At 34.9% G+C, this 10676-nt stretch overlaps 1 long non-coding RNA gene across 2 annotated transcripts; it reads right to left on the reverse strand.

The window, feature by feature from the left end:
* Positions 1–2503: 2503 nt before the first annotated feature.
* LOC135629121 (uncharacterized) lies at positions 2504–6193 on the reverse strand. 2 transcript variants are annotated; one of them, XR_010493173.1, is made up of 4 exons: positions 5929–6184; positions 2952–4983; positions 2720–2880; positions 2504–2636 (listed from the first exon to the last, which is right to left on the reverse strand). It is a non-coding gene; the product is annotated as an uncharacterized LOC135629121 (long non-coding RNA). The 2 variants fall into 2 exon arrangements; XR_010493172.1 differs by having other exon boundaries at positions 2952–6193.
* Positions 6194–10676: the final 4483 nt, after the last annotated feature.

The raw sequence follows: 10676 nt of genomic DNA on the forward strand, positions 1-10676 counted from the left end.
CTTCAATTCCCAAAAACTTTGTTGACATTTATCATCCCATATGAACTTTATATATGTTTTTGTGTGATCAATGGTGCTGCTATTTTTGAAATCTTCTACAAATCTACTATAGTATCCGACCAAACCCAAGAAGATTTTTATTATTTTAAACATTATTATATCATTTTTATGTATGATTTATAAATTATGTCATATTTTAATGTGATATAGAACATTACATTTGATTTATACATCATAACATTATATGTATGTTGTACGTATTAACATCCATTACATAATAATTGTTATTCACTATGTTCACAATATACCATATAGCTTGTGTTTAAGATCAGATCTTAGAAGTTCAGAACTTTTAAGTTGTTCTCCATTGTTTAAGTTTTTTTAATGACATCTTTTATGAATCTGCTAACCAAATTATTCACTTCTGTTTGTGCTTCAGTTTTCTTTCAAAAAAAGAATAAGAGATTTGCCATAAAGACTTCACAAAGAAAGTGTTTTATAATCTCTCTCTCTACAAAAGAATTGAGCACTCTATAAAGTTAAATGGACTAACAAAATTTTGCTGCTCAAGAGATCAAATAACCAGGAAAACACAAAACAGAGAGAAGACCAGTACTGGGTGGAGTGCACCATCAAATAAAGTAGTATCCACCTCATCCCTACTTAGAGAGAAACATAGATTCAAGTCATCCCAATTGCCTCCAACAATCTTCTGCTGCTACATGGTGGAGTTTGGTGTCAAAATGAGGTGGCTTGAGTTCAAGAATTGGCAGGGATTTCATGGAGCAAATGACTCAACAATGTGATGTCAGGAGGCACAACCAGACCAAACAATGGTGTTCCTGCTGATGTGTCTCATATGAGGGTGTCATTAGAGAACAACTGCATCAGGTTGTGAAGAGCTTCAGGATAAAATTTCCTAGCAAACAAGTAGCAAAGTCTCTTCATTCCATTCCACAAACAAGGTTTCGCTGTCACCACTTTCTGCAAAATAAATAAATAAATACATGATTGATATAAACAAAAAACAACTCAATACTACTGTTGAGGTTGGTCTTTGATTATAAAACACTGGAAGGACAGTTAAATAGCAGATTTGGTGTACTCAAGTTTGAGTGATTAGTTTCTCTTCCGGATTGTGTTGTATAATTGTTAGCTGAAAACAGATAGCAGCAAAGATTTTGTGACGATAAATACAAGTCAAACATGGAAAGAAAATGAAATTCTTGTAGTATTAGTTATGATTCGGCATGAATTAACCAGATTGTTACAGTCGATGGCATTAAACAATTATTTAATAGCTTCAACAGTAACATTATTCGGAATACTGCATAGTCGATCACTTTGAACAATTATCCGATATTCCAACATAGTATACATGCTTGCCACGATTTGTAACCCATTGTTGTTATTATTTTTAAGCATGACTTAACCTTTTAGTATGCAGAATTTGCATAATGGGTAAGAGATAGTAAAGGACCAAATAATACTATGTAAACAAAAATGAAAATAGATGCTTTTGGTGCTTTGGAGTTCAATCCTCCAACTAGTGAACATGCTGAGAAAATATTTGACTTGTTTCAACAGACATGATTATTTTCTTACAAGTCATACCGGCTTCTAATTGAGTAGTTCTGTTTCATCCATCCGCATATTTTTTTATTAGCTTCTCTGAAGGCTTAGATAGTAGGTCATCAATCCCTCCATATTTGTTCTGTGCCTCACGCACGTATCATGCTACTCTATATGATTGCATAGTGTTTTAAAGGTTTTGGTTGACATAGCCATGTAGAACAAGCATTTTCTTGCAAAGTCCTACCACTTACCACTATCTACGACAAAAATACAAGAATTTTAGATGGATATCTGCAACATGTTCCAATTTCCTATTATAAGCTTCGTTCAACCTAAGCACATGAATATACTGAAGTAACTCGGAGGAAAAGAAAAACTATAGAACATGGCGGTCAGCTTGCAAAGATTAAGTTACTTTTGCCTAATCTGATGTTCTTTCGGTGATTGTGACAACTATAGAGAAAGCAAATCAGGAAAAGGTGAACGAGGAAAGAATCAGCATATACGAACACAAGTTCTAAAAGATTTACCTTCTCATCATTGGTGAAATGGTAACTCTCATCAATAGACTGTCAACAAAACCCATATCAGCCAATAAGAATTTAGAGGCATCTGGACATTCTAAAGTATGAATTTTTGAAAGAGAGAATGCTTACTGAAATGTTCTTCAGGAGCTCAAAAGTGACATCTTGTGCTCGATATGCTTTTGGATGCCACTTTCCTTCAGACCAATCAACATGTATTACGGACCAATTGGCAATTCCAATAGGATCCACCATCTGCAGGATGACATTTCCAATTGGCAATTCCAATAGGATCCACCATCTGCAGGATGTCGAAATGTCCTGTCTGGTTATTGATACTATTAAATTCCCAGATAAGCTATTACTCAGGAAAGCCAAAATGCAAAATGATCTAATGTACTTACATTCAATAGAGTTGGAAGATAGTGTTCATCAGCATAGCAGTTGCGACTATCAAAACCTGGTTAAGGTCAAGAAGATAGTGTTCATCAGCATAGCAGTTGCGATAGTGTTCATCAGCATAGCAGTTCCAAGAACCTACATTGTGAAGTAAATTAGATCCACAAACAGTGGAGGTAATAAGAGACTCATTACAGCAAACAAGAAAACCAAAAACTTACCTTGCGGAGTTTCTGGGGATCCCTAACAATAAGTCTGAGAAAGTCTTCAACTGTAAAGAGTCCATATTTATTCAACCTCTTGTGGAATGAACCATCCTTACCAATCTTTTCCAATCTCCAGACTTCATCTTTCAATTCAGGTGGATAGTGTTTCTTGTCCACTATAAACATCAAAAAGAAAACTTAAGTAAATGGAGAAAAAGAAACCAAAGATAGTGCAAAGCTAACCTACATTCCCCTCTGTGGTCCTTTCAGTGAAAGCTTCTGTTTTCGCTTCACGGACTCGAATACCATCACAAAAACCTGAAGCAATCTTCAGTCCAAGCCTAAATTTCCTACTCCGTATCCAACTAGAATTGTCTGGAAATGTGAGCTCTCCAAGGGTTCCTATACCTTCTTTCCATGAGACGTATAAGTCTCCAATCAAAAGAGGCCTTTTTCCTTCGCGTTCTTTCACTACATGACTGTCAAACTCTTCTTCTGTCCAATCATCATTGTCTTCATTGCTAAAATCACCCTCAAGGACTACAACTTCTAGTTTTGCATATGAATTGGAGAACAAGAAGATTGAAGCAAAACAACAAACAATAATGCTAGTCTTTATTCATAAAGCACCTAATCCAGGAATCGAAACAAGCATAAATAGTCAAAGATGCATATTAGGCATAGGATAACTCATATGTCCAAGTGGAAGAGCTGAGTTGCAGGACCAATTCTGAAATTTGATGATTCCAAGAATACCCTTAAAACTATTAAATCTGGAAAATTACCAAATCTACCCCTCAGAGAAATGATGCTGCGACAATGAACTTCTCATAGGCTAGAAGATGAATTGGTGAACTTCTTATAGGCTAGATGATGAATCAGTTCTTTACTATCGGAAGATAAAAATGAAGCTAATATTTCTTCAAACAATAAGCAACAAACTGAAGGAAATAATCTTTCTTAGATGTGCACATCAATTACTGGGAAACATCACAACTAACAAGCAAAGACTAACAAGATGGACTGAAATTGAATGGCTTGAATATGATAAAGCAAGTCTTAAAGTTAGGTTTGTGCAGAGTTCTATTAATTCTTGTTTGAGTTAATTAGATTAATTGGCCTATTCTCAATTTACAAGGCAATATTATCACAACTTTAGAACATCTTCACAAAGCTAGATATCATTAGACATGAGCTTATTTAGTTGTATTCCACTTATGAAATTTTTGTAATTGATTGGGTACTTTCTGATTATGATCTTTATCCGATTTGGTCAACTACCTTTATTACCTACTTTTATCCCTAAGGACTCCTATCTTTTATAGGAACAGTATGTGGTTAGACTTAAAACAGAAAGATGTGCAGCAAAGATCATTCTTACAGAATGCATTTTCATCAAACAAATTTGGTAACCCAGTCATAACTTACTCTTTGTTCTCCTCATGTTTCACTTCTTTCGTCATACTCCATTATTTCTGCTGTAACAGAAAAGTTTGTTCCTGTTTTCTTATAACTTATTACCTTGCAGACTTTTGCTTCATATTGCTGTTTGTGATGTAATGCACTCTTCATTTACTATAGTCTCCCCAAAGCAATCTGATACTGACAGTGGCACACAAAACAAAATCTAAAAGTCCAAGATTAAAAAGACAGCTTACTTGGTCACAAAGGGATGAAGAAACAGTGCCGCTTGTATAATCATAAAGATTGTATGAAAATCATAATCATAGTGTGTTTGCATGACTTTTTGCAGCTTTTTTTGCTAAACCAAGCAAATGTTAATAATTTTGTTTTCCTTTTAATATAAGATACATAAAATTCTCGGTAGGAAAATAACATCATGCCTATATATGTCTATAGTAGCTTCTGAAAAATAGACTACAATCTGTTAAGCAGAATGACCATAAATTAAAATTCTAGCAATCAGACTCTAGGACAACAATTTAAAAATCATAATATACAGCTGTTATCTGTCTCAACCATCCTTCATTTCATTAAATTTAAACACTTGTTGTGCAGCCTGTAACAAGTTCACAAGAAACTTGACATGCTTTCAGATATTTTACCGGAAAGATTGTATCAGAAAGCATGGCAACATAACTATTTGGTTATAACATCTTAGTCACTTATAATTCCATGCAGAGGAAAAAAAATCCAAAATAAGTTCATTCTCAAAGAATCCATCTGATTCATGATGTATGATGTCATAATATGTCTTACCTTCCACCAATTTTTGGAGGACTTAGCTTTGCTAAGGCTCGTTCAACTTCTTCACTGACCTAATGAAGCACCATACAGCATCAGATTGTCAAGAAGAAACATCAGATATTACTAATAAATAGGGTCCATTCAGAATATAGAACTTCGAGACCAAAAAATTGAAAGTTCATAGAAGGTGAGTTATCAATGTCATAGAAAAAGATCGAGAATAATTTTTAGGGGCCATGTTTCAACATCCAACAGAATGAGAAAACAACACAATTATGGAATAAAGAAATGAAGTTTTACAAATCACAACATATATCCAAAGCAATCAGACAAAAAGAAAGAGATACTTTACACTAACTTAAGAATAAAAGGATTCAAACAATCTTAAGCATTAATTATCTGACCAAACTATAGATAGATTTACAAATTAGCCGAATGCAATTTTTAGAGACTGAAAACCACTCATAGAGAAGACTTAGCATCCCAATGAATAGGAAAGGACTCAGGTTGTCTGGTTGTCAGTCACCAACAAGAGGCAATCGCTTTTGCAGATCTCTTTCTCTCTATAGAATCTCAAGATGAGAGAAATATCTGCTACATGAGCAATTTAACTATAGTATATTACACATGTAATTTAGAGGTGTCACTCAAATTCTTCCAAACAAACATCATTTACATAGAAAGTCAACACGACATGACTTAACTTTAAATACTAATCAAGATTAAAAAAATAGAGCTTATCTTCTTATATTATTTGATTGAATAAGTTCCTTGTGTACACAAACAAACTAGTTAAAAAATGTATTATCTCAAATAATGGTGTCAAAGATGTATTTATACAATAATCAGATGTCGCACTGGAAAATCAAAGTGAGAAATGATAACATGGGCATGTTGTGGATTCTTCAAGTGCAAATTCTTTAATGAAATTAAGTAACTTAAATTGGCAGATCATAGAATGCTGGAAAATGATTTTAAGAAAACTCTGGTGTGGAATAAGTTTTAAGCTCTCTTACAACTCTTCGAAGAATGGGCTCCAATGATGAGCAAATTTTCTGCAGACTGTCCATTTTCAAAGCTTCAACAATCACACTGCAAAGAGTACAAAATACTGAATGGTGACACAAAACAACTAGATAAATTAAGAACTTCTTTCCAAAGATGTTGCTAGATTGGCAAAAATACAAGTGCCAAGCAAGGATTTGAAGAAAGAAGATACTTTTGCTTCAAATAAATCCTAGAGTAGAATACCATCTCGCATGAAATATATAGTTATTACTTATTAGCACTTTAAAAGATTACCAATGAAAGAAAATATTGCGACCATCTTTCCCCTCTCCTGATTCTCAACGTCCTTCACGCTTTTAATTTCTTAACTCTTAAGCATGTGTTTGTATTGAAACCCAAGAATAATTGTTCACATTAACATCATTGTTAAGTAACCCAAGGATTGTTGTCTCGTATGACCACCGGTATCGGTCCCTAGCCAGACCGATATGTACTAGTTGGTATGTGTATCGACATATTGTACGCTAGTATGTACAGAAGACTCAAAGAGGAAAAAGGAGATAAGAAAGGCACAGATGGCAGTGGAGAAAGAGGAGGAAGACGAAGTAGGTAGGAAGAAGAGGAGGTGATGGAGGAAGAGGAAGAAGATAAAAGGATAAGAGAAGGAGAAAGGAGGAAGAGAAAGGAAGAAGATGAGATGGTGGAGGAAGAGGAAGGGAAACAAGAAAGACGTGGAGAAAGTGGTGAAGGAAGCAGTGATTTAAAAAGGCGCTCGGGCGCTCACCTAGGCGCTCGGGCGAGGCGAGGCGAGGCCCGAGAGCCTCACTTCACTTCCAGGCGGCGCGCTTCAAAGAGGTGCTACTTGGGCGCTCGCCCGAGCCAAGCACCCAGCGCCCAGCGCTTGGGTTAAACCAGGCGACCGAACCAGGATTTTAGGTATGGTTCGGTCTTGGTGCTTTAGTTGGTTCAATCAAACCAACTAAAACCGATATCAGTTGTCGCTGCCCAACCCTAACCCTGCTCGTTGCCGCTCCCGCTCCCGCTCCCGCTGCTCGCCGCTGTCGCTGCTCGCCGCTGTCGCCGCTCCTACTGCTCGCCGCTCCTACTCCCACTCCCGCTCCCGCTGCTCACCGCTGCTCGTTGCCGCTGTCGCCGTTGCCGCTTCCTCTTTTCTCAGTCAGCACCCCCTTACACTCCTCTTCCATCTTCTCCTTCTGTATACTGTTAACAGTATACTATATACTGTTAATAATAGAGTAATAATAGTATTTGTATTTATTAGATTAACAATATATTATTTTGATTTTAATACTATTAATTTTTATTTATTTGAAATTATTGTTAGGTTTCAAGATAAATGGCAAGTATACAGAGCAACTCAATAGAGTCTCCAATAGCATCAAAAAAAGATCCTGCATGGAGTTATAATTATCTGAAGGATCCGAAAGATCCTAATGCAGTGACTTGCATATTCTGCGATAAGACTACTGGAGGTGGTATTTTTCGTGCAAAACAACACCTAGTAGGAAATTTCAAGAATACAGTAGCTTGCAAAAAGTGTCCACCTGAGGTAAAAGAAGAGTTGCTGAGTTATATGAATGAAAAGAAGACACAAAAGAATGAATCTTATGAGAATTTACCAGAAGACAATGTTGAACATCTCAGGGACGAAGAAGAAGATTATTTTATGAGTATTAACTCAAGTGGAAAAAAAGTATACGACAAAAGAGAAAAAGAAGTTCTGAGTACTAAAAATGGTAAAAAAGGACCGATGGATCTATATATGTTTCAAGGATCCCAGAAACAACAAGGCCAAGTAGGAGGCTCAAAATTTAGACAAACAAATATAAGTGATGCTTGTGATAAAAAATAAAAGGAAGAACAATTCAGCACATTGCTCGCTTCTTCTATCAGGCTGGTCTTCCCCTTATTACAACTCGTTTAGACAGTTTTAAGGATATGATTGAAGCTATTGGAAAATATAGTGCAGGATTAAAACCTCCAAGTTAATATTATGAGATGCGAGTTCCATTGTTGCAAAAAGAGTTGAATTATACAAATGACTTACTAAAGGGTCATAAAGAATCATGGGCAACACATTGTTGCTCTATTATGTCAGATATTTGGATTGACAGGAGGCGCAAGAGTATAATTAATTTTATGGTTAATTGTTCTTCAGGGACTATGTTTGTAAAGTCAATAGATGCTTCATCTTTTGTAAAATCTTAAGATAAGATATATGATTTACTTGACAACTTCGTGAAAGAAATTAGAGAACAAAATATCGTTCAAATAATAATCGACAATGGAAGCAACTATGTATTAGCTGGTAATATTAATCTTTTAAAATTTTTAATTATTTTATCTTCAATTAAATGTGTTAAACTCTTAAGTCTTATCATTTTTATTATCATTTGTCTCAAGTAAATTGCTTGAAACAAAAAGACCACTTATATTGGACTTCATGTGCAGCACATTGTATTAATTTAATGTTGGAGGATATTAGAAAGATCTTAGACATCAAGAAAACCCTAGAAATGGCAATTTTTGTTGTTGGATTTTTTTATAATCATATTGGGGCTTTGAATATGATGAGAGAATTTATAGGGAATAAAGAATTAGTGAGATATGGTGTCACCCGATTTGCTACTTCATTCTTGACATTACAGAGCGTACATCGTCAAAAACATAATCCGAGAAACATGTTTACCTCTGAGAAATGGGTGACAAACAAATGGGCAAAAGAAGCAAAAGGCAAGAGGGCTACTGATATCATCTTAATGCCATCCTTTTGGAATCATGTAGTTTATACATTAAAGGTAATGAGCCCTTTTGTTCAAGTCATTCGGTTGGTGGATAATGAAAATAAGCCTGTAATGGGATATATTTATGAGGCTATGGATAGAGCAAAGGAGACGATTAAAAGGTTTTTTAATGAAAATGAAGAAAAATATGAGAAATTTTTTACAATAATTGATGAAAGATGGAATTATCAATTTCATCGTCCCTTACATGCAGCAGGATATTATTTGAACCCTGAATTCTTTTATAAAATTAAATCTGTTGGGTTTGATGCATAAGTTTTGGATCGGTTATATCAGTGCGTTGCAAGATTAGTTCCCAGCCTTGAGGTTCAAGATAAGATTATTCATGAATTATCTTTATATAAAAATACCGAAGGTCTTTTTGGAATTCCAATGGTCGTTCGATCCAGGACAACTACGTCTCCAAGTATTAATAATTTGATATAATTAATTTCATATATATTATGTTACTATGTTATTGCTAATAATAACATAAATTTTGTAGCTGAATGGTGGAGTCTATTTGGAAACTTCACTCCGAACTTACAGCAATTTGCTATCAAAGTACTTAGTTTGACATGTAGTGCTTCGGGTTGTGAGCGAAACTAGAGTGTCTTTGAGCATGTAAGGATCACTAAATATTTTTATTTTAATTAATTAATTTATTTAGATAGATATATTAATATATTTTTAAATTATATGACATGACAGATTCACTCGAAGAGAAGAAATCGGTTGGAACATCAACGATTGCACGATCTTTTTTACATAAAGTATAATTAAGCTTTGAAGGCTCATCATGATTTGTAAAATAGAATCGATTCAATCTCATCGTAAGATATTGATGATTCAAATGAGTGGTTGGTAGGAGAAATGGGTGCTAACTTGCAAGATGCCGAAGACGAGCTTGTATTTGAAGATGATAGATTGACATAAGGAGATGTGGCAAGAGCTTCAGGTGCTGGAGAATTACAAACATATATAAGACATATGACAAAGAGAAAAATGAGTGCAAAAGCATAAAGCTCGGCTCCTGCTATTATTGAAGACATAGAGAATTAAACATATTTTGATGAAGAGGAAGAAGTCGAAGGATAAGAGGAAAAAGACGAATTTAATGAAGATTATTTGTATGAAAATGACGATAATATTGATTATGATGAATGACTTTGATGTAAAATTTTATTATTTTGAATGTTAAAACTTTTTGTTAATGTGACATTGTGATTTTGTATCTTAGATTTTCTTAATTTAATAGCATATTTTTATTTAAAATTTTAAATAATTATATTTATTAATTATATTATATATTTTTATATTTTAGCCCTCGCTTCGCTCGGGCGAGCGCCTAGCGCCTCGGGCGTTTTTGGACCTTGGCGCCTAGCGCTTTTTAAATCACTGGAAGGAAGATGAAAGCAAAGAGGAGGAAGCATACCCAGAATTAGTGGCACATGGTGCGCACTATGAGCAGCATATGCGCGACGACAACTGATAGCAGGCAGCTCGTGGGCAAAGAGGGCTCGCATTCTAAACCATTTAATAAATAGTTTTTTTTTTTAATAAGTTAGATCTAAACACCCAAAACAAGGGAGGTCCGCGTATCTATTCAGAGACTGCTAAACATCGCCCATCTCATACCGGTCTAAACAAAACAACATCCCATAAATTAACCCACAAGAAATCTTATAGTCAATTCTGCTAGTTTTTGACATTCTACATCTTTCTTTGATATCAATTGAACTAAAGTCATGCATATCATGAGTACAAACCAAAACTCTTTCTACTGATGGGGTATACACCCAGTCTCATGGAAAATGAGGGCTAATTAGATATAATTTCAGAAATGGTAATTTATCATAAGATCTTACTACTGCTATATGAATATGTAGATTCCAAATATCCAAGAACAGAACCACGTAGCATGCTTGCATTGTTAAACTCCTAACTTTACA

Source organism: Musa acuminata, chromosome BXJ3-1 (genome assembly GCF_036884655.1).
Source record: "Musa acuminata AAA Group cultivar baxijiao chromosome BXJ3-1, Cavendish_Baxijiao_AAA, whole genome shotgun sequence".
Classification (NCBI taxonomy): domain Eukaryota; kingdom Viridiplantae; phylum Streptophyta; class Magnoliopsida; order Zingiberales; family Musaceae; genus Musa; species Musa acuminata.